A 27185-nucleotide genomic window follows, 5' to 3' on the forward strand; every position below is an offset into this window, starting at 1 on the left:
CATTCCAACTGAGGAAAGTCATCCTGGACTGAGAAGAGCTGGGCCCCTTTTCAGAAATCTGCTCAAGCCCCGACTCCACGGGCACGAGGTGCCCCTTCCTGGAGAACTCTGCCACAGAAATGGCCTGATCCTCGTCTAGAATGGGTAGTGAGCGGAGTGCCGAGACGGAGGCTGCCCCCTCACGTGATCCTCGGAGCTTCCCCTCTGCCTGCTGTAGGCAGACGGGGCCTCAGGAATCCATGAGGATGGAGGAGTGTGGCTGAGAAGCTGCCTTCTGGGCCCTGATTTGAAACACTGGGGGTGGGGCTCCACCTGGCAGGGGAGGAATTTGCTCGGCTGGCTGCCCCCCACTCCCTCCTTCCCCGGTCACGCACCAACTCTTTGGGGTTACATTTTAACAACCCTCTTCTTCCGGCCCTTTTAAAACAGCAGAGTCCTAAGGTAGCTCTTCTGTTAGCTAACTTTGGGGGTAGGAGTGGCCAGGGACAATGTACATTGGGTCCGCCCCAGCACCCTTCAGCCCAGCTCTGACTTCCGCATCCCAGGGACTCTCTGGGGCCAGGGCCACTGGTTCTAAGGGTTCTGGTACAAAGCCGACAAACATCGTGCTCCTCTGCGTCCTCAAGACGCCAAGATGACTGGCGTGGCAGCCTTGAGTACCAGTGAGGTCTTGGCCTGCTCCAAGACATTACTAGCTCAAGTGTCCCCAGCACCAGGAACGCCCTCGCCCCTCTCCTGTTATTCAAGTCACCAGCACTTAGCCCTCAGAGCCTTGTAACAACCTTGGGAGGGAGGGTACACCGTTCTCATTTTACAGATAGGGAAACTGAGGCTCAGCGAGGTCCAGTGTTCTGCCTGTGGCACTAAGCTTGTAAGTGTCCAAGGAAGGATTCCAGGGCTCCATCCCCTACCTGAGCCAATCGAGAAGAATGTCAACTACAGCTTCACACTCATTTATTTAGTTCATATTCCATGCTCTCCAGCATTTGTCCCTCAACCTGTTTCTTACTGCACAGCAGGGGTCTGTATGTGGCTTTTGGACCGGCACAGAGAAGGGCCTCAGAGGCCATCCAGTCTGACCCCTCCCTGGACATAGGAGGAAACTGAGGCCCAAGAAGTTGAATGACTTGGCCAGGGCCATGCCAGCAGTGCAGGTGCATCAGAGGCAAGAGCAGGGCACTTCCCACTGACTGTACCACGAGAGCCAGGGGCTCCTTGCTCTCTTCCACAGCATTCAAGGCCGCCCCTCGCCCCAGCCTGCCCTGACTCTGCTGTGCCTACTGGCGATCCAGTCTCCAAACATGCCCTCCTTGCTCTTTCCCTTGCTCTTCCTCACCTCCTGGCCTCTCAGCCGTTCTGAAAGCCTCAGGCAATGCCGTCCCCTAGTCCTTTGCCTCCTGTTCTTTGTGTTTCACTTTGGATCCTACTGTCAGGCCCCCCACAGTCCAGCTGTGGTCCCTCGCACAGGGGCCCTTCTGCACTCAAGGGTCACTTCCCCTGTCACTACACACACGAAGCCAGGGCCCTGACTCCAGGACCTGTCATCATCTTTTCTCCAAGGAGCCAGACCTGGGGGAGAAAGATGGTGCCCTCCTTGACGTCTGCGTGTTTCTCAGTGGCTCTGTTCCTTCTCTGGCTCTGGGGCCTTTGCTCACCACAGCAATTCCCCCGGGACCTGGGATCCTTCTCTATGTTGTGAAGGAGTCAGTCCCCTTCACTTTTCTCAGCTGATGGAGGACCTCACTTGCCTTAACTACCCTAGGCCGTGGAAATAAGCCTCTCTGTGGGGAAGGAGAGACCGTGGCACACTCAGAAGCTCCATGAGGTGAACCAAACTTAAAGGACCCAATGGCTCTAGCCATACACAGAGGGATGCTGGGTGAAGCCTGGATCATGTGCCTTCCTCTATAGCACTGACCTAACCAACATGAGCCGAGAGAGAGAGAGAGAGAGAGAGAGAGAGAGACAGACAGACAGACAGACAGACAGACAGACAGACAGAGAACCAAACAAATGTGAGGTGAAGCCGCCGGCTTTGAATGTACTCAGATGGGTACCAGTCTCCTATTCATCCATCCAGCGTAGTGGACATACTTCTGGCCTCAGAGGCAGAAGCCTTGGGTTTGAATCTGGCTTCTGACACCAGCTCCAGGACTGTGGGCAAGTCACTCCCCTCCCTTGGCCTGCTTTTCCTCCTCTGCAAAATGGGGAGACAAAAGCCCCTAGCAGCCGCTCAGAGGGGGTGGGGAGGGGCCCTGTGCTCCGTGTTCTGTTTGAAGTGGCCAGGGGTCCAGAGTCCGGCTAAGACGGCCTAATGCCCGGAAGCCGCTCAGACCGACTGACATGTTTCCTGTCATCCTAATGAAGATAGCTGTGACGTTCTCATTGGGTTGGATTCCGCTGCAGGAAATGAATGGGGACAGATATAAAGGAGAAAAACTGGGGGCAAATGGATGGAGACCCATCCTGTCAGGCCCCCACAGAAGGGGTTGAAACTCTCCTGTCTGAGCTCGTCGATAGAACAGAGAATCCGGAACAAAAGCCAATGGCGTATGGAAGAGGAGGGTGGCCAGAATGCCCAATAACTGGAGAAAACCAAGAAACATTCCTGGGGGAAAATGGACTGCAGTTGGATCACGCCAGCAGCCACCGCCTATGACAGGAAGCTTCACCTGAAACAACGAACTGGGATAGAGGAAAGAGAAATCCACTGAGGAGAAATCACAAAGAAAAGAAGAGATTTGTCTCAATTGTGCAGAATGAAAAAGGCTTATCTGGCAGAGAGACAAACAACAGGTGGACTTGATCCTATTCAAGGGCTTTGCACCCCCCCCCCAATAAAAAATAAAATGCAAAGAAACACAATTGCAGGGGAAGGGGGACTTGTGCAGAGAAAATCTCAGATGAGCCAGATTGATTGTAAAGACCCCCCCCCCCCCCAGCTCACGCACTTGAGTGATGATGATTCACATCCGTGTTCTGCTCTCAAGGGGTGGGGGCTAAGCTCACAGAGAGAAAAGAGAAGCAGGTGGTCCAGGAAGCTCCTTATCAGGGTGTTTGGGCTTTTCTTCCTTTTAGTGAAATGTCATGAGTTTGAAGGCGATGGCCCTCTGCCTGACGGCCTTGATTTCTGTTGTTGCTGAAACTAAGTTTAGAATAAAATTCTTAGGAATGAAACGGCAAATAAGCACAGCGTTCTTTAAAAAGGGGGCGGGGTGATAGCTGGTGGAGGATTCAGAGGGGCAGCTGGAGGAGAAGCTTGTTTGGGGAAAAGTGTGGGGGGCTACCAGAGTCAGAAGAGGCCTCGGCTGACTGAGCCTGGGTGACTGTGGCCCTGGGGCTGGAGGAAGGAGAGGCAAGTCAAACAGCCCTTGAAGAAGCTGCAGAGGGGCAGCTAGGTGGTGCAGTGGATAGAGCACCAGCCCTGGAGTCAGGAGGACCTGAGTTCAAATCTGACCTCAGACACTTCACACTTATTAGCTGTGACCCTGGGCAAGTCACTTAACCCTCAATGCCCCACAAAAAAATCTGGTGATGGCCCCTAGTCTCCTGGCTGAGCTTCAGTCTGCCAAAACGAAAAGAGGTGGGCGCTAGGGGAGGAGCTGTCCAGCCCCAGAAACCCCTCAGGACCACTGACTACATTGTCAAGGGGCTACCATCTTCATGGGAAGAAAATGAGGCCACCCTCGATCATTCATGGATCCTGAAAGCACTGAAATGTATTTAAAAGGGGATTAAGCACTTACTTGCTGTGTGACCCTGGGCAAGTCACAACCCCAACTGCCTCACCAAAAAAAAAAAAAAAAAAAAGGATTAGGTTTCCGTTTCATTATCAGTGGCCCCTTTTTAGATGAAAAGCTGGGACAATACAGCCTTGTTTTTCTTAGCTTCCCATTGCCCCCAAAGTTTTCACACTGAAACCTCTGTCCTTTCCATCTCTGGCCAGAGAGGCAGGGATAACCTGCAGAGGGGACCAGATGACCCTTGTGGGCCACTCCCTCCCAGGGACAGGAACAAAGCTGTCTCCATGAACGTGGCACAGGCACCTTGGGCCCTTGTGACTAGGATCAGGAAGGCTTTCAGGGAACAAGGACCCTTTCTGGAAAACACTTTCCTCCCAGGATCCCCCCAGGTTCCCAGGTGCAGAAGAAATCCATCTGAGATAAATTGCTTTCATCGCCTATCATGAGGAGAAAGCCCATCTCCCAGGCAACTGAATCCCAAAGCCTGAAGAGCTTGACAACTTACTTTCTATTCCCACCTCACTCCAGGGATGTTTTGTTGCCCACACGCCTCCTTTACCCTAGAGTCCAAGGCACTAGTTCAGCACAGGCACTTCCCTACCCGGGTTCACTGCCCAGGCTCTTCCCTCATACTCCTTTTGCCCAGACTGTGTTCCTTCACCTGCTCCTTCAGCCTCTTCACAGCCTTCTCACCCCCTCCCCAGAGTCAACCAGCACAGTGAGGGAGGAACCCTGGAAAGGGCCCTGGCTCAGGCTGAGGCTGTCTAAGCCCATCCCAGGCCAGCCCTGGCTCCAGGCCTTAATTTCTCAGTGGAATGGAAGTTCTTGGAGGGCAGGGTTATTTCATTTGTCTCTGAAACACAGTTGGGAGCACCCTGATTATCTGGTGGTTTGAACTGAATTGAATATAGCTTTAGACTTGTAAAAGTTGCCTGATTGTTCCAATGGGACCTCACATAAACCCTAATCCTGAAACCTTCAGAAGAAAAAAATCTAAACAGAATTTCCCTTTCAGCCGCAGATTCAGGATCTGAGGTCTGGGGTTCCAGTCTCAAGTAGGCCAGATATCTGTAGGGCCCTTGGCCAAGTCATTTCCCATCCCATGCCTCAGTTTCTTCATTTGTAAAATAAGGGAGTGGGCTCCCTATCCCCTGTGATCCAGTGTATAAGCTGGATCGCTTAAGCCATGCTTTTTGCCAGGGCCGCCTCCCTCAGTCTAGGATCTGCTGCTTGGATGGCTCCCCAGCTGAGTGCCGCCCGGCCTGGTCTCCTATCTCGGTGTGGACACTCCCAGGGGGCACTCAAACTGGGCTGAACGTACTCCCACAGCGAAGCCAGGATCGTTTCTGTTTCACCGAACACGTGTTCCCCAAGACGACGCCACTAAAATGGCTGAGAGTCTTCCCAGGATGATCAGCCTTGAGAATAAAAGTGCGCACGGAAGCTTAATGAACACATCTGAGACCCTCTTCTTCAGCTCTGTGGGGAATGACTGCACTGGCTGCCCAGTCTGCTCCCATCTGCTGCTCCCCTCAAACCTCCCCTCATTTCTAGGACTCTTGGGTCATTTAGAGACCCCCAACCCCCACTTTTCCGGTCCAGATGGTGCCCTCCTGCGTGAAGGAAGCCCAGAACGCCTGGCCCCTTCCTCTGGAGGCCTGACTTCTCCCCAATACAGCCCACAGCACTAGCGGCACGTTCTGGAAGGCACCACGGGTGAGGCCGCCAGGGGGCACCATGGTCCCCAGAGAGCTGGGCCTGGAGCCCTAATCTGGCTTCAGACACTGCCCAGCTGAGTGACCCGGGGCCAGTCACTTCACCTCTGCTCACCTCAGTTTTCTCAACTATGAAATGGGGGTCGTCCAGGTACTGCCCTCCCAGGGATGTTTTGAGGATCTGAGGGGATTCTATTTGTAAAGTGCCTCGCACACATAAACTGGAGCCTTTAGGGCTAGGGTGCCAGAAGGAGGAGACACTGAGAGAATCAAGCACATTGCCAAGTCCAGCAAGGGATTATGGGCGGCCCGCATAAAACCTCTGTGAAAACCATCTACACCAGGGCAGTTAGGTGGCGCAGTGGATGAAGCACCGGCCCTGGATTCAGGAGGACCTGAGTTCCAATCCAGCCTCAGACACTTACTAGCTGTGTGACCCTGGGCAAGTCACTTAACCCTCATTGCCCCACCAAAATAAACAAAATGATCTACACACACACACAGTGGGTCTCCTTGATGAAGGGAACAGGGCTTCCTTCCCAAGTGACTTCTGTGGGCACAACAAAGATGACAGCAAAGGGGGAGAGCTCTGGGCAGGAGGCTGCCAAACATGCCAGCCTCGTGTGGGAGAAAGGAAGGGCAGAGAGCTTGAAGGGCTATTTTTAGGGCTTATTTGTAAGGGAGAGCCACATAGAAGCAGGAAGTGCAGGGGAGGCTTCTAAAAATTAATCGGGAGGCAAGTGGCTGGGAATTCAAGTTCCTTCCGTCCATGTTTCCTATTAAGAAATCATCCAACACCGTGATGCCCAAAGGGGTGAAATTGCAGGGGCTGACAGGTAGCATGGGGGGGGGGTCAGTATCCCCGAGTGGATGAGGCACAAGTGGAGAGAGCGAATGCAGGCAAGGCCTCTCATTCAGTGCGACTGAGGCCACTCGGGCCACATGGGAATAAAGACCCAGGAAGACCTCCGGTATGGTGGGCAGCACTATGGGGATTGGGGGGAGAATGAGAAGGGAAGGAAATGACGTGAAGAGCCGGGGAAGGGCCCCTCTGCAAGGGAAGGCTCCCCACTTCCCCATGTGGTCTTGTCAATGAAGGGGAGAGGCATGGGGGCTTCTTCACATGAGACAGAAAACCAGGGACCTCCATCAAGTTTTCCTGCAGAAGCCATTCAGCTTTCTAGGGCCCATTAAAGAAACGGAACCCAAAAGCCAAACCTTTCCCCAAGCTTTCGCTCCCATTCTGGGCTCCAGAGGCCTGGTGCGCCAACGTTTGCTGCGGACCCAAGAACCAGAGACTGTTCTCAACAGGGCCTTACTCCAGGGAGAGACTGAGAACGATCGGAGCTGCCAGGCGTAGAGGACGCCAAGGACGTACTGCTATTAGTACCCGAGGCAGATGGTGTTTAGGTGTGCTGCCCAGGGTCACACAGCTGCTAAGTAGCTGAGGCTAGACTGGAACTCAGTTCCAGGTAGAGCGCTTGTGCAGCAGGACCAGGACAGCAGTCATTCTAGGCTACCAGCTGCCTAGAACAGTCTAGCACCTGAGCTAGAAATGAGGACCAGTGTGATTTGTTAAAAGGTCCATCGCTCTAAGACGTTGGCCTAAACACTGAGGGCCGGTACAGGCCATTGCGACTCTCCTTCCCATGCTGCCCCTCGGTGGCAGTCGGAGCAGCCACACCTCACTGGAGCTCAGACCGGCCAAAGGTGGTCAGCGTGCGGGGGCCTGGGGAAGGCTTGGCTCCCACCGTGCTGTCTCCCTTTTTCCTTACAGGGGAGTGATGGCTGACTCCATTTCCATTTTAGCCTTTCTAATCTCGTCTTTACACAAGCTGCTTGTTTCCTGTCGCCCTGCCTTGGTGAGCCCGCCTGACTTCCTCTTGGTCATCTTCCCATTGGCTTCCATTGCCAAGAGCACGTTCATTACCCCTTTCCTTCTGCCCAGGCAGGGAGATTTGTCCTAAAAACATCCAGCCTTCTGGGATCGTCTTCTGACTTCTCCCCCCATAAAGGCCCTTTCGGCCATCTTCATTACGTCTTCCACTAGGACTGAGCCTGGAAGTTCCCGTGGGCAGGGGCAGACCTGCCTGAGCTGCCCCCGATGGGGCCCCCAGAGGAAGAACCTGGGGGGGGGGAAGACAGGAGCCCCGACACCTCTGAAGAGCAGCTGACCCAACACCCTCCAAAAGGGCCCCCCGGAAACCAACATTCAAATCTGCGCGCCTGCAAAGAAGCTGCAAACGAGGAATTCCCTCATTCTCTCACTTGACAAGCATTGGCTGGTGTGCCAAGCACTAGCCTAGGCACTGGGGTCACAGACAAAACCAAAGCCGCCCTTCCCTTTGGGGAGCTCCCCTTCTCCTATTGGGGAGGGGGTGGCAATGGGCCCAGACGCTGATGGACCCAATGCCAAGCCCTGCCTGAAAGACAAGATGGGAGCATGAACGTTTCCGAAGCCAATGAATCATACTAGTGAGATTTGGGAGCCCATGAGCCAGCCAAGGTGTTGGGCTGGGGGAGGGGAAAGATGGGGGTAAGGGAGCGCTGAGGCGGGCCAGCAGCTCCCCCTCCTCCCAGGGCTACAGCTGTGCCCAAACGTGCCGGACTGCCAACACTGCCAAAGCCTGCAGCGCCACCCCACAAAGACCCCCCTGCCTCGCGGGCCACCCAACGGCCTGACTTATCGGCCCACCAAAATAAATCTGGCCCCAAATGTTTATGCTGACAAAATGTTTTCTCCAGCGCAGATGGCAGAAAAGTCAACAAAAGCCCCAGGGACTAAGCCTGGCTCCTCTGGGCCATTTCTCTGGGCCCCTGTGGGAATTCTGGGAAGTCTTGGCATTGCCGAGAGAACAAGCAGCCGCCTCAGCTCTGGGGTTCGAGGGAGCCACAGGCACGCACCCCAGCCCCGCTTCCCGGTGGGGGATCAGTGCCTCCCCAGTCTCCACCGTAAAACCCTGGCCTTCACAAACAGTTTTTATTTCTTTTGTAACAACGGGTAAACAACCTTCCTTAGCAGACTTTTTTACTTTGGGCCAGCGGAGACAAGAAGGACAAAAGGTCACATGTGGGTCATGCTAGACTCATTTTAAGCCTCACCACAGGATAAACAGTCCTGCCTGCAGGAGGAGGGAAACAGGGATTCTGGGCTCCCCACAAGCTGACAGTCTGGCATGGGCCCCCGAAGAGGTCAAACAGAGGGTCTGCTCCTTATCGGCCTAGGACTGGTCACCCATGAAGACACCGGGCCTTGGTGGGGGGAAGGGCTCTCCTCCCTGGTCTCTCTGACCCATCAACTGTCCTCCCATGGTGTGGCCATGCCCCCCCACGTGCTCACTACACCTCTATGGCTCCCTATCACCCCAGGATCAAAGACGTGATTCTCCATTGGGCAATCTGAGCCCCTTCATTTCCCCTCCGTCCACACCTTCCCCCTTACAGTGCCCCTACTCAACAGAGCTAGCTGTTGTCCAAACCTCAAACACTCTCCTTCCTAGCCTTTGTCCCCTTCGTCCTCTAACATCTACAGCAGGGAAGGTGATCACAGGGGAAGGTACAACGGCTGGGAACTCTTCCTGCCAAAGGGGGACACTGGGCTGAGCCTGGAAGGGAGTCGAGGCTCAGATGATCCCAACGATTTGTCCGTGGTGTCTCAGGGCTGGGAACCGGACCCAGGTTTTTGTGAGCCTCTCTGTATCCAGCTCCCTGCTCCAGGTGCACCCAGACCCTCCTCATTCCTGGTTCCGGGCTCTGGAATAATAGCCAAGCTTGTCAGAACTGGTTGCCATCACAACGCACAGTGGAGACGTAACCATTCAAATGTCTGTGGACGGAGGGCCTAGGAGGCCCTGGGAGCAAACAAGGCAGATTGACTTTAGGCTACTGGCTCCATGGTGGTGCTGGGAGGACCTGTCCACCTGCAGCTGCTTTCTCCATCACAGAATGTGGGCCAATGCAGCATTTTGATGGGCCACGGGTGTGTTTTGGGGCAATCCTTGGCTTCCGGGCACACCTTCCTGCCAAGTCACCAGATAGGTCAGCCCAAGCTGCTCATGAAGCTGTTTGTGCATTTCCCAGGACATGCACATACTTCAGTGGGTGAAAAGTTGCATGTAGTATGGGCCAGCCCTGCACTCTGAAGGGAGGGCTCTCACCTGGAGCTGGGGTTTGAGCCTTGGACACAGTTACTGGCCAGAGCAGTCCGAAGGAGGGGCTGGTTTTTCTGAGACTCGATGGCAGAATCTTTCCAGCTTTTCTCTGAAGAGGCAGAGACTTAGAGCTGAAAGGGGAAAGTATTTTTCAAACACCTCAAACTCAGGCCTATTTCCTTGGGTACTTTTTCAGCACAAAGAAGCAATTAATTCTCCGGTCCCCTCGATTCCCAAATCTGCATCCTGAATGACACTCCCCCGGGGAGACTCAGCCCAGGGGGAGCCTAGCCATCAGCCTGCATTCATCGGATTTCCTGGAGGAAGCCCCCCATCACGTGGTTCCCTTTGCTGAGCTTGGCATTCAAAGGCCACACTCTGCAGGCTAGCCACAAGGTCTTTCCAAAGGCAGCTCCAGCTGCATTCTGGCCCTTGTCTAGGCATGCCACCCCACCTCACTCCTTTGCCACCCGTCAATCCTCCATTTCCTGGCTCCCAGGCCCAGCCTGGAATGATCTCTCCCTCCGTCCAGGACCCTGATTATTGAACACCTCCTCAATCATACAAGGTGCAGGACTGGGCACTGGGGGGTCCAAAGACACCAATGAAGCAGTCCTGGCCCTAAATTGTAAAGGAGCTTCCATGGGTGGGGTGGGGTGGGGGGATGAGCAGGCAGAGAAGGAGAAAGAAAAGAAAACCAGATAAGGAAGTGTGAGTTAATTTAAGGGAGCACTAAAACTAGGTGATCAGACTGGACTTTCTGTAGGGGAGGCCCCTGAGCAGAGTCTTGAAGGAAGTTAGGGGAAAGGGAGGGGTGGGCATTCCAGGCCCATGGAAGAAAGAGCCTGTGCAAACGTGCAGTGTCAGGAGATGAGGGGACGGCATCTCAGCTAGATCAGCTGACATGGAGGTGCTGGCACTCTGACATCTTCTCACAGCTTCCCCTGCCTGGGCTGGCTCCTGATATTCTCCACAGAAAGTAGGGCAGAGACTCCCAGGAGAGACGCAAGTGGACTTCTAAAGGGGAATAGCAGGGAAGAACAGAGTGATGTGTATGGAGCCAGGCTGCCCTTGGCCTTGTGGGCCAGGTCAGCCCCTTTCTAATGCACCGACAGCCTGACCTCTTTTTTCTGGTTTGTGGCAGGCCATCCCGCTCCTTTCTATGTCTGTTTCCATATCCATCTCCCCCACTCTCTCCAGCCCCAGCCCCATCTCTAAGCAGACGACTCCCAAACCCTGACCCAAGTCCCAGACTGGCTCTTCCAGCACCTCCCTCCTGCCTTGTCCTAGCTCCCACTTAGAACTTTGGTTCTGTTTTGGCCTCATCCCTCCCACCACACCTGGTTCGTTCCTGGGCCTGATTTCATCTCTGTGATAACCTGGCTCACATGAATCTCCCCTGCACTGTTGTACTCCCAGAGACAAACTTTCACTGTCACCAGCCTGGGCTGCTGGCCCTCAAAGGTCTTTGCTGCCTTTCCTGGATCTAGCCTGGTCGCTCCCCTGAACTTGACCTAATAAACAATGAAGAGCCACGGAAGATCTCTGAGCAAAGCTCTATCCCTGGCATTCAACGCTCTCTATCATCTGGAGCTACTTGCTGCATCCTCTGTGCACCAAGCGGACACCTCTCTGCATCTGCCTTCATGTCTGCTCGCCGTGTTGCCTTTCCCAGAAGGGCCATCGTATGTTTAACATGCTCTGCCTCCCACTCTACTGTCTTGTTATCTACCTTTCAAAAATGTTTAATGCCACCTCTGCAGAAAGCCTTCTCTGATTTGACCACCAGTGCTGCCCTTACACACTTCTGTTATAGGGGTCTGCTTTTGGAATCCATTCAGTTTGCAGTGAGAGATGACTACAAAGCTTGCCTTATCTTGCCTCCCCTCTCCCAAAGGACAATTCTACTTGTCCCTATCACCTGGGAACATTCTCTTCTCCTGACCCAAAAGGCAGCCATCTGGCCTTTCATTCAGAGGAGAACCCAAGGGGTCTGGGGAGACCTTTCCACGACCACCTCTCTTTGTCCTGGTGCCAGGCAGAAGGCTTTCTCTGAATCCTCCCGCACGTCTCCTCCTGACCAAGAATCTAGAAGCCCTCACAGGCCCCAGTGAGCCAAGGTCTGAGGTGGCCTCAGCCTGGCTCCATCCAGACAGGGCCAACGCCAGGGGCCTGGAGAGCCATGGCTTTTTCAGCCTCAGTGACTTGAAGGCCAATGTGACCTCAGCTTCCCAAATATAAGATACATGGAAGTTAAGGTGAAGGTGATAGGCCGAGGGGGACAGAAAGTGCTGACTAGCAGGGGACGCATCAGGAAAGGCCTGTCCTCCATTACAAGGTAATGCTGCTGCTGAGCCTAGAAGGCAGCTGAGGATTGCACCCAGACAAAGGCTGGGGGTGGGAGATGGAAGGTCATGTCCCAGAACCTCGAGCTGGGTTGGAATGTGGAGGCACAAAGTCTGGCACACCAGGCTAACAAAAGTCGATTGTCCATCATCCCAGAGGTCCCAGAGAGCCCCAGAAGGCTCCTGAGCAGGAGCAACGAGGCCAGACCGAGGCTTTAGGGGCAGCCAGATCAGAAGAAGGAAGCGACCAGATTGCCGCTTTCCTCAGGGCCAGACTGGCCCCTGAGCATCCTCCCCAGCCCCTCCAGGTGAAGAGACGGTGACACTGGAGCACAGCGCCAGCCCTGTGCAACCCTCTGGATCCTGCGAGCCCAGCATCTTAGCAGTTCTTCCTTTGGAAGGGGCATTCCTCATCCAGGGATCCAATGCAGCATCTCACTTCCCTCTCTTTAAGACAGAGGTGGGGGCCTATGGATGTGGAATACGGTGTGTGCAGTCAGACAGGGTAGATGAAGTTGTTTGGTTGGATTTTCTGTTTCCAAATAAACTTTTGCTGTCAAAGATGACTCCCTTGGGGAGTGGGGTGGATACAGATATTTGGGAAGGAGGCTGACAGCAAAACAAAACATCAATGAAAAGATTTTCAGAAAAGGTTTGAGTCTACAATTGGGTTGGAAGTTGAGAGTCAGACCCCCCCCCGCCCCCTCCCCAGTCTAAGGCCCCTGTCTGGGCTTATTCAGCCAGAGAAGCACACAGGACCCTTGCTCCCATCATACCTATTACTAGGTCTGGATCTGGAGGGCAGGTAAGAAGCCATGTAGTCAGCCCCCTGCTCCCAAAGAGAGGGTCAGGGCCTCCCTGAAGAGCAGGCAGCTGGTGACTGACCAAGGGCATGGGCTTCTCTTCCCTCTCATCAGAGGGCCTCCCATGTTGTCCGCATTCCCCGGTATGATGCTCATGTGAACTCTCCCCGGGTCTCCCACCAGCTTCTTCCTCTTATTCCTGGCCTGGGGAGTAACTAAGGACAGCCCCTAACAGGCCCCATCAACACTGATGGCCCAGCCAGGAAGCACCGCAGGGCGGATATAAAGAGCGATTGAACTTCACCAGGAAATCCCCGATTCCTGCCTTTGGTCCCCTGGACCTTCCTGGGTCTCATCCAGCTCATCGCCTCCAAGAGCAGATCCCCGACCCTCCCTCTCTGCCTCCTGATACCCCCTTCCATGCCCACACCCTGGGATGTGGGACAGCCTCCATCTCCTGACTCAGGGCACCTTCTCTGGCTGCCCCCCATGCCTGGGTTCCTGCAGAATCGTCCCCGCTGGATAGTTCCGATTTCTCCTGTACCTCCTTGTTTGCGCATTGTTTGCCTGCTGTCCGAGGACAGGGGCTCTGGTCTCTTTGTATGGCCAGGGCTGAGCACAGGGCCTGACACACAGTCAGCCAGCAAGGAATGGTTACTGATCCAGTCATTACTGACTGACTGCCAAGGGGTGGCCCTCCTGATGAGGCATCCCAGACAGGAGCTCTCTGGACGGACGGGCCCCTACACCCACACAACAAGCCACAGAGCAGCTGAAATCCTGACATGACCCGCTGGCAGCCACCCTGCACCTGGGCATAGGGGAGGCCGGGCTGGGCCTCCTCCTGCTCCAAAGAGGGCAGTCCTCTGCAACCACATGCATGCTTGCTGCGTCCTGTCTTCGAAGGCACCGAGGGCAAGGAAGGTCAGGCAGTGGGTGCTCATTAACAAACTTGGCAGACGAAAGGAGCAGAGCTGGAAGGGAGGTCAGAAGCCTTCCAGTGAGCTGCTGGTCAGCCAGAAGCATTTATTAAGTGCTTACTGCATGCCGCCCATTGTGCTGCACTCCGGGTCCTAGGAAAGGCAGAACCAGTCCCTGCCCCCAAGGAGCGAAGACCCGGAGGGGGCACAGAAGGCCCCGGGGTATTCAAGACATAACACATGAGCAGCTCGCTTCCCAAAATGCCCACTGCACCTTTAGGGCATGTTCTACACTAGATTTTGTTTTTCCTCAATCCCACATCAAAACACTTTTAATGTTTTTTGAAGTTTTGAGTTCCAAATTCTCTCCTTCATTCCCTCCGTCCCTTCCTGAGACAGTAGGCAATCTGATCTAGGATATATGTGTGCAATCAGAGAAAATGGATTTTAAAGGGAGATGCTTGGAGTCAGTCCATTGAGAGCGGCCTCTCTCTGTGTCTGTGTGACCCTGCGTCTCTCCCTTCCCTTCCCAGTTCCTCAGTTTCCTTGCCTGTCAAATGAAGGGATTTATGCCTCGCTGTGCCTCCCTCCCATGTGGCTGTGGGCTGCTGGAAGGGCCAGGACTCCCCACTTTCCCTCTGAGGCAAAATAAGCCAAGCAGCTTTGAGCAGGCCTTTGGCTTAGGAAGCTAACCTGGTTCAATAATGGATTGGCGGCTTCCCTGCCCAGGGGGCATTTTAAGAAGATTGATCCTGCTTTTTTTTTTTTCAACTTCTGGGATAAAGATGCAAACAAGTACTCCATCAGACAGAAATGAAACTATTCCTAAGAGCTCAACCAGGCCCTGGTTTTCTTTCCAAAGAGATGCTTTTTACAGTTCTGTCACAATGAAAAAATGTTCCACTTCCTTGGATTTGGGGAGCTGCCACTTAATATGAGCTGTAGGTGAACCATACAATTTCGAGTTTCAATCATTCAGCAGTACCTGGGCTGAGGACAGAACCCTCTGAATCCCCTTCATCAGCAATGCCCTCCTGGGTCTGTCCACAAACAAAACCAGCGGGCGATCGGGCACTGCTCCTTCTGCTCGGGAACTCCTCCCAACTGCACAAGGTGCGCCTCACATATCCTTCTCGGCTATTGGCCAAACCAGGCCTGTGCCTAGAAAATGAGAGGAAAGCCCTGGAGTCCCTACTGTGCGCCGGGCACACGTGTGCTGGGCACACACGGGAAAGCCACAGGGTCTCTGGCCTTCCTCCAGGAGCTCCCCACCAGGGAACACGACGCATCCCATGAAGTCTACAGGGCTCTAGACAGACCTCCATGGAAATGGGCCAGCCTGGAGCGCCTAGTGCATAGATAGGTGCAGTCACACAAGTCCAGCATGGGTCGGGGCCTCCTGGCTCCATACACACTGACACTCATGCCACACCCCTCCTCCCCATATAAGGTCATTGGAAACAGGAGGCAAGATGGTGGCTGGGGCAGGAAGAAGGTGGGGAAAGGTGTCTGTGCAAAGGCTCGGAGGTGAACTGGTGAATCCAGGGAACAGTGGGCAGGCCAGTTTGGCTGGGATGTGGTCTGTGAAGGCTGTGCAGGGGCAGACCTTCCGCACTGACATGGGGCTTAGCCTAAATAGGAAGAAGTGTCTCCGGTGAGAAGCAAAACCAAAGATGACCAGGTACCAGACCAGACAAATGGAGGAATCAAGGGACTACGGAAGTTTACACTGACCAACTAGATAACAGGACAGACACACCTAAGAAGTAAGGGGGGGTGGGCAGCTAGGTGGCGCAGTGGATGGAGCACTGGCCCTGGATTCAGGAGGACCTGAGTTCAAATTCGACCTCATACACTTCACACTTACTAGCTGTGTGACCCTGGGCAAGTCACTTAACCCTCATTGCCCTGCCCCACCCCCAAAAACACCCACAAAAAGAGAAGTAGGCCACTTAGGCATGGCTACTGCCTGACCCCAGCCAGGAGACAGAGATAACCCCAAAGGTCAAGACCATCATTTCAGAAAAATCCCCCCCGACTCTCAGCAATGACAAACATCCAGGCTCCCCCCATCCCCCTGCAAAAGGACCCCCCCCCCCATCCACCCTCTATAAAAGCTTTGGCCTTCCCTCTCAGTAACCTACCCTAGTGCCAAATAAGAGACCATTCTAATTCTAATTGGACTGTGTGCAGAGTGTAATTCTTTACTGGGGAATAACTAAGGGCCCCCACCTTTTCCCGGTGACACCGTGCGGGATAAGCTTGAGGTCATGGGGGTGCTGGGAAGGGCTACTGGGCAGGAGTAGCATGGTCAGAGCCAGGCTTCTGAAGAAATGCTTTGTGGGACCATGGAGAAGAGTCTACATGAGGCAAAGGCTAGAGGCAGGGAGGCCACCTGGGAGGTCACCCCAATGATCCAGGCAAGAGGCAACTAGGATAGCTGTACATGCAGAGAAGAGGGGGAGGAGGTCACAGGTGCTGTGGAGGGAAGATGGAGAAGAATGCCAAGGCTGGATACCTTGGGGAGAAGAGTGGGAGGCCAACAGACAGCTTGCATTATATTCACCTGTGCAGAGCTGCCTTCTTCCCTGCCCCTGCCTGGGGTAGGACCATGGATCCTTGAAAGCTAGGGCTCTGTTTGCCTTCCTATGTATGCCCAGTGCCCAGCACAATGCCCTGCACACAGGAGGTGCTAAAGAAATGCTTGATGAATGGAATTAAGTAGATTTAAATTAATCTTCTAATTAGTTCAAGTTCACAAAGAGAAAAGGAGCTTGTAGACCTGACTTCCCAGGTGCCCCTTCCCTCCAAACAGGAGCTGGACAGCCTGGGTGAACGGGGCCATCGAGTTCTTGGGAGAAGCCAGTCTTTGAGTAACTTAGAACACTCTGAGGTGACCGGGAGAGAGCATTCCTTCCCATTTTGTCCAGGGGCAGGGGCCCTACCCAAGGCCACACAGCAGAGAAGCAGGCCCCAGAGCCCAGGCCCCCAAGGGGGACAAATAAAGCACTTATTATGCACAAAGCCTTTTGCTAAGCCCTGGGGACAAAATAGAAAAGCCCCCAATCTCTGGGGGAAACAACACAGGTGACCATTTTAACTGCAGGGTGGAGGGCAAGGTCCCTGGTCCTTCAGGTGATGGGCAGGCCTCTTCTTTGGTGCCATTCCCGCTGATAAAATGCCAGATGCTTCTGATTCCCTTCCACTGGCCAAGGCCAAGGCCTTTGGTACAACTCTCTTTTCTGGGTCTGCGGTGGCTGTGGCTGCATCTCTCCTGGATGCTGGCTGAGGGCACAGGACAGCCCCACTGGGGGCCCAGCACTACAGCAGACCCTCCGTGGGCCATTCACTGTGGACGGTGTGTGACTCTGGGCAAATAGCTGCATCTCTCTGACCATTTCCTCATCTGCAGCAGAATAACTGATCTACCATCTACAAGGGACACTGGGCTGGGGTCATCGAATCCAACTGCTTCCCTAGACAGACAGACTGAGGCCCAAGGCTCAGCCCGGTAACCATGCAAAGAGCATGGCTGACGCCCCCCCCCCCAAGGGGACTGCTTCTGGTCATTGTGGGCCACTCTCCTCCCCCCTGGCCCTCACAGACAACGTGCTGAGCTCGAAGGCTGGTTGCTTTTATGCCAAGACTAGCCTCCGACCACTCCTTGATGCCTGGTCCTCTAAGCCTTGTACAAACAGTGAGAAGTGTCCCAGAAACTGCCAGCCCGCTCACTAAGCAAACCCGCTCATCCACACGGCCGCTGGGAGCGGGCACCCTCCGCCCCTGGCAGCTGGCAGCCCTGTCTGGGGCAGGAAGTCAGCACAGCAGGAGCTGGCGAATGCCAGAGGCCCAGCAATGCTCTGTTTGTCCCATTACCGTCTTGGCTCATTCGGGAGGTTCGGAATGTACCGGAAGCCAAGGCCCTGCTTCCTCCCCACGTTCAGCTCGGCTGGGCCCCACCCCGGCGCTCAGCGGGGCTCAGGGACTTGGCGCTGCCCTAGGAGAGGAGGGGCCCCACCAGGGGCAGGAAGGAGGCCGAGGGGAGCTCTGGGAACTGCTCCCTGAGGACCCCGGCCTCTGGGTTTATGTGCAGATGAGGCGGGAAGGCCGAAAGACAAAGGCTGGAAAATTATCTTCCAAAGTGTATACCCCCAACCTCCCCCCATGGGGGCCCCCCCTCAAGTTGGCTTCTGCCTACACATGTCTGTGCACACATGCAGACACCCACACAGATGTCCGGCCGGCTGAGTGTTAGTAGCCATGTGGCCCATCTCCCGACTCTCAAGGAATCCATGGGCAAATACTTAAGCAAGTCACAGTGTTAGCGCCAGGTAGTCAAATGCTCTCCCCCTTCCCCCTCTTCTTTCCTCTCTCCTCTCCCTCCCACTCCCCCTCCTTTCTCTCTCCCTCCCCCTTCTCCCCTCTCGTCTTTCCTCTCCACTCCTCCTTTCTCACCGATCCCCCCCTCCCCGTCCCTTTCTCTCCCTCTCCCCCCTCAATCTCCCTCTCCCCCCTCTCTCTCCCTCTCCCCCTGCCCCCTGTCTCTTTCTCTCCCTCTCCCCCTGCCCCCCCCGCTGTCTCTCTCTCTCCCTCTCCCCCTCTGTCTCTTTCTCTCCTTCTCTCCCTCCCCCTCCGTCTCTCTCCCTCTCCCCCTCTCTGTCTCTCTCTCTCCCTCTCCCTTCTCTGTCTCTCTCTCTCCCTCTCCCCCTCTGTCTCTCTCTCTCCCTCTCCCCCTCTGTCTCTCTCTCCCTCTCCCTCTCCCCCCTGTCTCTCTCTCTCCCTCTCCCCCTCTGTCTCTCTCTCCCTCTCCCCCCTGTCTCTCTCTCTCCCTCTCCCCCCTGTCTCTCTCTCTCCCTCTCCCCCTCCCCCTGTCTCTTTCTCTCCCTCTCCTTCTGCCCCATCTGTCTCTCTCTCCCTCTCCCCCTCCCCTCCCCCTCTGTCTCTCTCTCCCCCCTCCCCCTCTGTCTCTCTCCCTCTCCCCCTCCCCCCTCTGTCTCTCCCTCTCCCCTGTCTCTCTCTCTCCCTCTCCCCCTCCCCTCTCTGTCTCTTTCTCCCTCTCCCCCTCCCCTCTGTCTCTTTCTCTCCCTCTCCCTCTGCCCTGCTCTCTGTCTCTTTCTCTCCCTCTCCCCCTCTCCCTCTGTCTCTCTCTCCCTCTCCCCCTCCCCTCTCTGTCTCTTTCTCCCTCTCCCCTTCCCCTCTGTCTCTCTCTCCCCCTCCCCCTCCTCCCCCTCTGTCTCTCCCTCTCCCCTGTCTCTCTCTCTCCCTCTCCCCCCTCCCCTCTCTGTCTCTTTCTCCCTCTCCCCCTCCCCCTCTGTCTCTTTCTCCCTCTCCCCCTCCCCCTCTGTCTCTTTCTCTCCCTCTCCCTCTGCCCTGCTCTCTGTCTCTTTCTCTCCCTCTCCCCCTCCCCCTCTGTCTCTTTCTCTCCCTCTCCCCCTGCCCTGCTCTCTGTCTCTTTCTCTCCCTCTCTCCCTCTGTCTCTTTCTCTCCCTCTCCCCCTCCCGCCTCTGTCTCTCCCTCTCCCCTGTCTCTCTCTCTCCCTCTCCCCCTCCCCTCTCTGTCTCTTTCTCCCTCTCCCCCTCCCCCTCTGTCTCTTTCTCTCCCTCTCCCTCTGCCCTGCTCTCTGTCTCTTTCTCTCCCTCTCCCCCTCTCCCTCTGTCTCTCTCTCTCTCCCTCTCCCCCTCCCCTCTCTGTCTCTTTCTCTCCCTCTCCCCCTCCCCCCTCTGTCTCTCCCTCTCCCCTGTCTCTCTCTCTCTCCCTCTCCCCCTCCCCTCTCTGTCTCTTTCTCCCTCTCCCCCTCCCCCTCTGTCTCTTTCTCTCCCTCTCCCTCTGCCCTGCTCTCTGTCTCTTTCTCTCCCTCTCCCCCTCTCCCTCTGTCTCTCTCTCTCCCTCTCCCCCTCCCCTCTCTGTCTCTTTCTCCCTCTCCCCCTTCCCCTCTGTCTCTCGCTCCCCCTCCCCCTCTGTCTCTCTCCCTCTCCCCCTCCCCCCTCTGTCTCTCCCTCTCCCCTGTCTCTCTCTCTCCCTCTCCCCCTCCCCTCTCTGTCTCTTTCTCCCTCTCCCCCTCCCCCTCTGTCTCTTTCTCTCCCTCTCCCTCTGCCCTGCTCTCTGTCTCTTTCTCTCCCTCTCCCCCTCTCCCTCTGTCTCTTTCTCTCCCTCTCCCCCTCCCCCTCCCCCTCTGTCTCTTTCTCTCCCTCTCCCCCTGCCCTGCTCTCTGTCTCTTTCTCTCCCTCTCCCCCTCTCCCTCTGTCTCTTTCTCTCCCTCTCCCTCTCCCCCTCTGTCTCTTTCTCTCCCTCTCCCCCTCTCCCTCTGTCTCTTTCTCTCCCTCTCCCCCTCCCCTCTGTCTCTTTCTCTCCCTCTCCCCCTCTGTCTCTTTCTCTCCCTCTCCCCCTGCCCTGCTCTCTGTCTCTTTCTCTCCCTCTCCCCCTGCCCCCCTCTGTCTCTTTCTCTCCCTCTCCCCCTGCCCCCCTCTGTCTCTTTCTCTCCCTCTCCCCCTCCCCCTCTGTCTCTTTCTCTCCCTCTCCCTCTGCCCTGCTCTCTGTCTCTTTCTCTCCCTCTCCCCCTCTGTCTCTTTCTCTCCCTCTCCCCCTCCCCCTCTGTCTCTTTCTCTCCCTCTCCCCCTCTCCCTCTGCCCTGCTCTCTGTCTCTTTCTCTCCCTCTCCCCCTCTCCCTCTGTCTCTTTCTCTCCCTCTCCCCCTCCCCCTCTGTCTCTTTCTCTCCCTCTCCCCTCTTTCTCTCCCTCTCCCCCTGCCCTGCTCTCTGTCTCTTTCTCTCCCTCTCCCCCTCTCCCTCTGTCTCTTTCTCTCCCTCTCCCCCTCCCCCTCTGTCTCTTTCTCTCCCTCTCCCCCTCTCCCTCTGCCCTGCTCTCTGTCTCTTTCTCTCCCTCTCCCCCTCTCCCTCTGTCTCTTTCTCTCCCTCTCCCCCTCTCCCTCTGTCTCTTTCTCTCCCTCTCCCCCTCTGTCTCTTTCTCTCCCTCTCCCCCTGCCCTGCTCTCTGTCTCTTTCTCTCCCTCTCCCCCTGCCCCCCTCTGTCTCTTTCTCTCCCTCTCCCCCTCCCCCTCTGTCTCTGTCTCTTTCTCTCCCTCTCCCCCTCCCCCTCTGTCTCTTTCTCTCCCTCTCCCCCTCCCCCTCTGTCTCTTTCTCTCCCTTTCCCCCCCCATCTCTCTGCAGTCTGCAGGCATTTCACAAAGGTTTTTAAGACTAAACAGAAACCTACAGCTCGCAGTATTTGTGCCTAGAGTTTGCCCGGCCGAGCGAGGGGCTTTGGAAGCCCCCTTCCTCTATAGACTACAGCGTTAGGAGGTGCACGTGCACGGCGAATTACTGAAGCTTTTCGGAGGAATGTGTTTCCTGTTTTTGAAGTGTGCGGCCGGCACAATGCAAAGGAAACCAGAACCCTGGCAGGAGGGGGCGGGGGGCCAGCCCGGTTCTGGGGTCCCAGGATGAGGACAAGCCTTGGGGAGGGATGGACAGCTCTCCTGGAGGCTTCTCCTCTCTGGGCTAACTAACCATCCAAGCCATGATCTCTAGTGCCCTCGAAGGCTTCCAGTCTCCTCTGGTCACCCTCTAGCCGGTCAATGCCCTTCCTCAAAGGGGATGCCTGTGGTTCCAGGCACAGTCTCACGTGGGCAGGGGCCAGCAGCATGATCCAGTCCCCTCCCCCCCCCATATGCACTGGGTATAGCGCAGAGAAGGCATTAAGCTTCACTGGTCCAGGGGTTTCTTCCCCCAGGAATTCCTCCTCCCAAAGCCTTCGAAGCCCGGTCCCTGCCCCTGGATTCTGCCCAACGTCCCGACCCTCCCAATTGCTTCGGGATCATGACATGCTTCCTTGGCCAGCCAGCCCGGGCTGGGTGCTGCTGGCAGACTTGGGAGCTAGGCCATCTATGACTTCACCCAGCATTGAGAATAACAGCTGACATTTATATAAGGTTTTTAGGCTCACAAAATGCCTCACACCTGCCTCTTATCTCACTTAGATGCCTCCATGGCCCTGGGAGGCAGGAACTACAGACATCATCTGCATTCTGGACCTAGAAAGACAAGAGGGGACTGAGTCTCAGAGAGGCCAAGTGACTCGTCCATGGTCTTGTAACTCCTAAACATCAGTGGCAGGATTCAAACCCAAGACAGCACTGTATTCCCTTTGTACAGAGTCTACTGCCAAGCTGCCGGTGGTGAGGGGCTTGCCCACTTTCTGCTTCCCCTTCAGCTTCAATGCCTTATTGACTTTCCCATCCAAGGATCTTTCCCTCACTAGAGAGCCCTGAAGTGAAGTCTGCTGGTCTCGCATCCAGTGCCCAACACCATTAGCCAGTCTGGGACAAGCAGGACCAGCCCCAGAACCTCAGAGCTGCAAGGGGCCTCACGTCCACTGGTTCAACCCTCACATGAACAAGGATGCCCATGGCACCCCCTGTCCCTGCCCGAAGAACCCTTCACATCCTGCGAACCAGTAACACCGGGGCTAGCTCCATATCCCCACAAGATACAAACAAAACAAGAAAGGGAAAAGGGCCTTATTTGCACACAAATGCTCACAGCAGCACTTTCTCTGGTGGCAAAGAACTAGAAATCTTGGGGTGCCATCATTTGGGGGACAGCTGAACAAGCTGTGGTGTGATGGTGAGGGAACATTGCTGTGCTGTAAGAAATGAGAAGGGGGGTTTCCGAAAGGCCTGGAAAGACTTGTATGGATGGATGCAGAGTGAAGGGAGCAGAACCAGAACATCGTACACTGCAAATGTACATTGTCCAAGGCAGAACTGTGAGTGACTCGGCCATCCTCAGCAATGCAATGATCCAAGACAGTCCCAAAGGACTAACGAAGCCAAACATTTACCTCCAAAGAATGCTGACTGAAGCGGGCTGTCTTTCCTTCCTTCCTTCCTCTTCCTCCTCTTCTTCTTCTTCTCCCCCCCCCCCCGCTCTCTCCCCTTCTCTTTCTTGTCTTCCTGTACAAAATGACTAATATGGAAATGTTTTACATGATTGCACACGTAGAACCCATATCTGATTGCTTACCATTTCTGGGAGGGGGAGATAAGGGAGGGGCAGAATTTGGAACTTAACAAACCATTTAATTGAAGAAAAAAATGAAATATTAAAAAAGAGCCCAGCACATGCTGAGGTGCCAGCCCCCGGACCTCCTCTGGCCATGCCTGCTTGCTCAGAAGTCCTCCATCTTTGCTTTTCACCATCCCGATGAGGCAGGCAGGCCCAGAGAGAGCCACAAGCCCTGAAGCTGCAGCTCGTCCTGGAGCAGAGGGCAACCTTTTGCCATCTTCCTCTTGCTCTCTATTGGGAAGCCCCCTTTTCCCAGAGGTCAGCACCTTCATCTCCTCGAAGAAAGCAGTGGCCCACAAAGAGACCAGCAGGAGCCCAAAGGCCAAGTCACAACACGGTCAACGTGGGCCCAGGTTGCAGCAGGCCTGGGGCAGGTGGCTCCCCCAAGCTGCTGCTGAGGAGTGCAAGGCTGAGTCCTCCGGGATCTGGCTCCTCCACCATAGGCCCATTAGTCTCATCCGAGTCACTCTGCCTCACTCCCGTCCTGGCCAGCCAACCTCGGCCTCCACATTGGCGGAATCAATGGAATCAATGGCCGACTCCTGGAGAAGCTGACAGGATGCCGGCATGCTGTCCTAAGGCCCAGCAGTGGGGACAGGGCCGTTCTCTCAGGGTCCGGTGTATAATCCAGGCTCCTGTGGGGCCTTGTGACCCACACTGCAGGTAGCTGAGCACCAGAAGGAGTAGGGGGCTGGGCATTCCATTCTCCTTGACACTTGGGTAGGATTCCCTGAAAAGCCCTTCCATGTACCTTAGAAACGAACCTCTCTGCCAAGGCCCAAAATGGACAAGACCCACTTCCTTCCTTATCAGCTCAGATTCTCCTGGGTGGCTGAACCAGCCCTCTGCTCCTGTACTCAGCAGAGTCCTCAATGGCATTGGAGATTGGCTCTTAGCCAAACTCTCAGTCACGAGCATGTTGGCGAGTGTCCCTTCTGCAGAGAAGAGCTGACCTTTGAAATACGCCAGTCACTGCCACCCAAAAATGGGCCGGGAAGTTCAGTCCTGAAAGGCTGCCCAAGGGGTGGCTCAGGGGGGATGGTCTTATTGCAGCTGGCCAGTCCATTTTCCTGTCATCCCTGAAAGCTGTAATAGTGAGCCTTGGCTCTGTTTGGCACTGGAGGCTGGGGAGGGTTCACCAAGGCAGCCTGCCCCCAGGTGCATCTCACTTTGGCTCTAGGTCTGTGCACAGGAGTTATACCTGAAGCAAGAATCGGGCCAGGAGGGAGCCTGGCCACTTCACCTCCTCCTTCTGGGAACGCCACAGGCCTCAGAGGACACACCTGTCATAGCACTGAGATGTGCCCAGGCCTCATTCACTAGTGCTGGCTCAGGCCTGGTCACGTGCCTCCCTGCAATGTGTCTCCTCCAGTGTGATGCTTGAGAACATGGACTCCACAAGGGTTCTCACATTCAGCCTCTCCCCACCACAGCTGCTCCCTAATCCTCTTCTAGGGTGGTTTTTTGGGTTAACCTCCAACTGTAGCCTTCCCCCTTCCCCCTACTCCCCAATCCCCTGTGGATAAGCCCTGACAACCCACCCCTGCCTTAGGGGATCCTTGTCACCCAGGTTGAGGAATGAAGAGGGCCAGGGCAACCAGGGTGGTCCTCAAGCCAATGAAGAGCTGGGGGGAGAGGCCCAGGCTGTGGCCTGGCCCGTGGCTCCCACCAGTGTCAGATGTCAGCTCCCAGGGGGCCTGGCCGAAAAGGAGGAGAGGGGATGTATCAGGAGCAGCTGGTAGGGTCGGCTAGGAGACTGACCGGAAGGCCTGGGGAGCAGATGTATAGTGGGGGAGGAGGCTGGAGACCAGTCCATTAGGGACAGAAGGGGGTATGTAAATGTGAGGGGAGAGAAGTCAAGAAGGGGGGAGGGAGGAGAAGAAATGGGAAAGGAGGCCCTTGGGGAAGGGCCCTGTCAGCATCCTTCTGCTAAGTCCAGGTCAAGCCAAGGACTGGCCCCTGCCTGCCCCACTTAGGCCAAATCACATTTCTTTCAGCCTCCTGGCTTTTCCAGCTGGAAACCACCGAGAGTGATGTCACCTCGCAGGGTCCCCACCAGCTCCTAAGACTGGGAGCTGTGAGGCCAACGACCATCTGCATGAGTGAGGAGGGGCTCCCTGGGCAGAATAAATCACAGGTCAGGCCCGAACCTCCCCCGCTGCCGCCCCCCAGGATCCCAAATCTGTTCATTCCATCTCAAGGGCCTTCATGACATCCTTGCCAACTCATCTCCCCTCCTCCAACCAAGATGAGATCTCTCTCCCTAGGATGACACTTTCCTCTCCTGAACCCTGAGCAAAGGGGCAAAGGTGAATTCTTTCTGGAGCTCAGGCCAGCCTGGTGAGTGAGATGTGAAAACAAAGGACCAGGGGGTCTGCAAATCATCTCTGGAAGGAAAACGAGGGAGGGCAAAGTTGGTGGACAGGGGATCGAGAGGCCCAGCCTCATTCTTTAGCCACTTTGTGTCAAGAGGCTCTCAGAGCAATCTGGAGCTACGCCCAAAGGACTGTGAAACGGCATCCCGTCTGCTCCACTGGTAGGGCCATATCCCAAAGAGATTTTTCTAAAAGAGGGAATAAGACCTATTAGTACAAAAATACTGATAGCTGCTCTTTTGTGGTGGCTAAGAATTGGAAACTGAGGGGATGCCCATCCATTGGGAAATGGCTGAACATGTGGTATGTGACTGTAATGGAATATTATTGTGCTACAAGAAATGACAAGCAGGATGACTTCAAAAAAATCTGGAAAGACTTGCATGAATGGACACAGTGAAGTGAACAGAACCAGGAGAATATTGTATACAGACAGCAATATTGTTCATGAAGAATTGTGAATGACTTAACAACTCTCAGCAATACAATGATCCAAGACAATCCCAAAGGACTCATGATGAAGCAGACTATCCACCTCCAGAGAAAGAACTGATATTGGCATAACAGACTGAAAAAGGCCATTTTTCGGTTTTTTTCATTCTTTTTCTTTTCTGTGAGTCTTTTTACACAAAGTGACTAATAGAAGTAACATTTTATTTAATTGCACGTGCATAAACTATATTTAATTGCTTACTGCCTCAGGAAGGGAAGGGGAATAGAATTTGGACCTCAAAACTTAAATAAAAATGTTTGTTAAAAAAAAAAGAGGCTCTTGGCCTTCCTGACCCTGAGCCAGCAGGGGCCTGTGGCACACTGATGAAAGGTGAAGAGTACCAGGAGATGGGGGCAGGGCCCAGCTGGGGAGGCCACAGAGATAGCAATGGACTAGGAATAGCTGTGCTGATGGCACGGAGGTGCCGGGAAGGGCTGAGCGGTTTCACCAAAGAACTTGATGGGGCAGGATGCCAGGCAGGTCAATGGATCTAAAGGGGCTAGGCTAGGCTGGGGATTCCACACAGTGCCCTCTGAAGACAGCTGGCCCTTCTCCAGGATACGCCGACATCATACAATTCCACCACCCACCAACCGACACTGCAGCTTTGCAGGGTTCTGGGCTGGGAGGATGTCCCATGACAAGGCCCCCTGAGATAGCTGAAATCTGATCAGAGCATGTAAACCACACTGCACAGGGGCTGCCATGGCCCAGCTCCCAAGGGGGCCTTGTCAGACACCCCCGTGAATCTGCCAGGCCCTCCTTAGCCACCTCTGGGCCACATCTCCCTGAAAGACAGAGATGCTGCATTAAAGTTCTTACATCTGGAAGCCAACACCAGAGCGACAGCGGGTGGGCAGGCGGCCACCATCTTGGGGGCTGAAAAGCTCTCCAAGTGTCCCATCTGGTGCGACACTCTCACTTTAACAGGTCCTGAGAAGGGAGAGCTAGTGGCCAGCTAGCTAGTGGCCAGGCTGGACCCAGTGCCAAGGGCTCCTGAGTCCCAGGAACACCAGGGTGCACCTCTCCTCATCTGCTCTCCAGGAGGAAGTGAGCCAACTGCTGGGACGGCTGTTTCCATGGCCATCTCTCCCCCAGAGCCCTTACCCTCTGCAGCTGCGACTAAGTGACCTCTCCCTCATCTGAACACCTCACGTTGGGCCACTCTCACTGCACTTGCCACCTTCTGCCTAGGTCCCATGTCCACAATAGGACCTCATGGAGCCCCAGAGGGCCCAGTCTGGGCCCAAAGCAGACCTTTTGTGAAAGCTTGTCCACACAACACAGGATGGAAGCTCACTCCACAGGACCCAGAGAATGCCCAGGGTGATGCCACCGGTCCCAAGTCTGCCTGCGGACACCGTTAGTGACTCTCTAACAAGTCTGGGCTCTCATCCCGCCTCGTGCTGTATTACGTGACCGCAGCCAGTGGCTTCCCTGATAAGAAATACCTGCTCAATTTGAACTGCCATCATCAGCAATCTAATTCAAAGCCTATTCTGTGGGCACTGCCAAGGTAGAAGGAGGGAGTGGTGGGGGGTGTCAGGCGCAGGTAACTCCCCCTCTCAATCCCAAAGCCA

At 55.1% G+C, this 27185-nt stretch overlaps 1 protein-coding gene across 3 annotated transcripts in view; it reads right to left on the minus strand.

The window, feature by feature from the left end:
- Window positions 1-27185, minus strand: part of CTDSPL (CTD small phosphatase like) — a 70218-nt gene that overhangs the window by 31215 nt on the left and 11818 nt on the right. Inside the window, exon 1 of one of the 3 annotated variants that reach the window (XM_043986080.1) lies at window positions 14663-14808. The exons of the other annotated variants lie outside the window; for them this stretch is intronic. The gene's annotated coding sequence lies outside the window, so the exon portion shown is untranslated. Of the gene's footprint in view, window positions 1-14662; window positions 14809-27185 lie in introns of those variants that run through there. 3 annotated transcript variants of the gene reach the window in all.

Source organism: Dromiciops gliroides, chromosome 1 (assembly GCF_019393635.1).
Source record: "Dromiciops gliroides isolate mDroGli1 chromosome 1, mDroGli1.pri, whole genome shotgun sequence".
NCBI classification, from domain to species: Eukaryota; Metazoa; Chordata; class Mammalia; order Microbiotheria; family Microbiotheriidae; genus Dromiciops; species Dromiciops gliroides.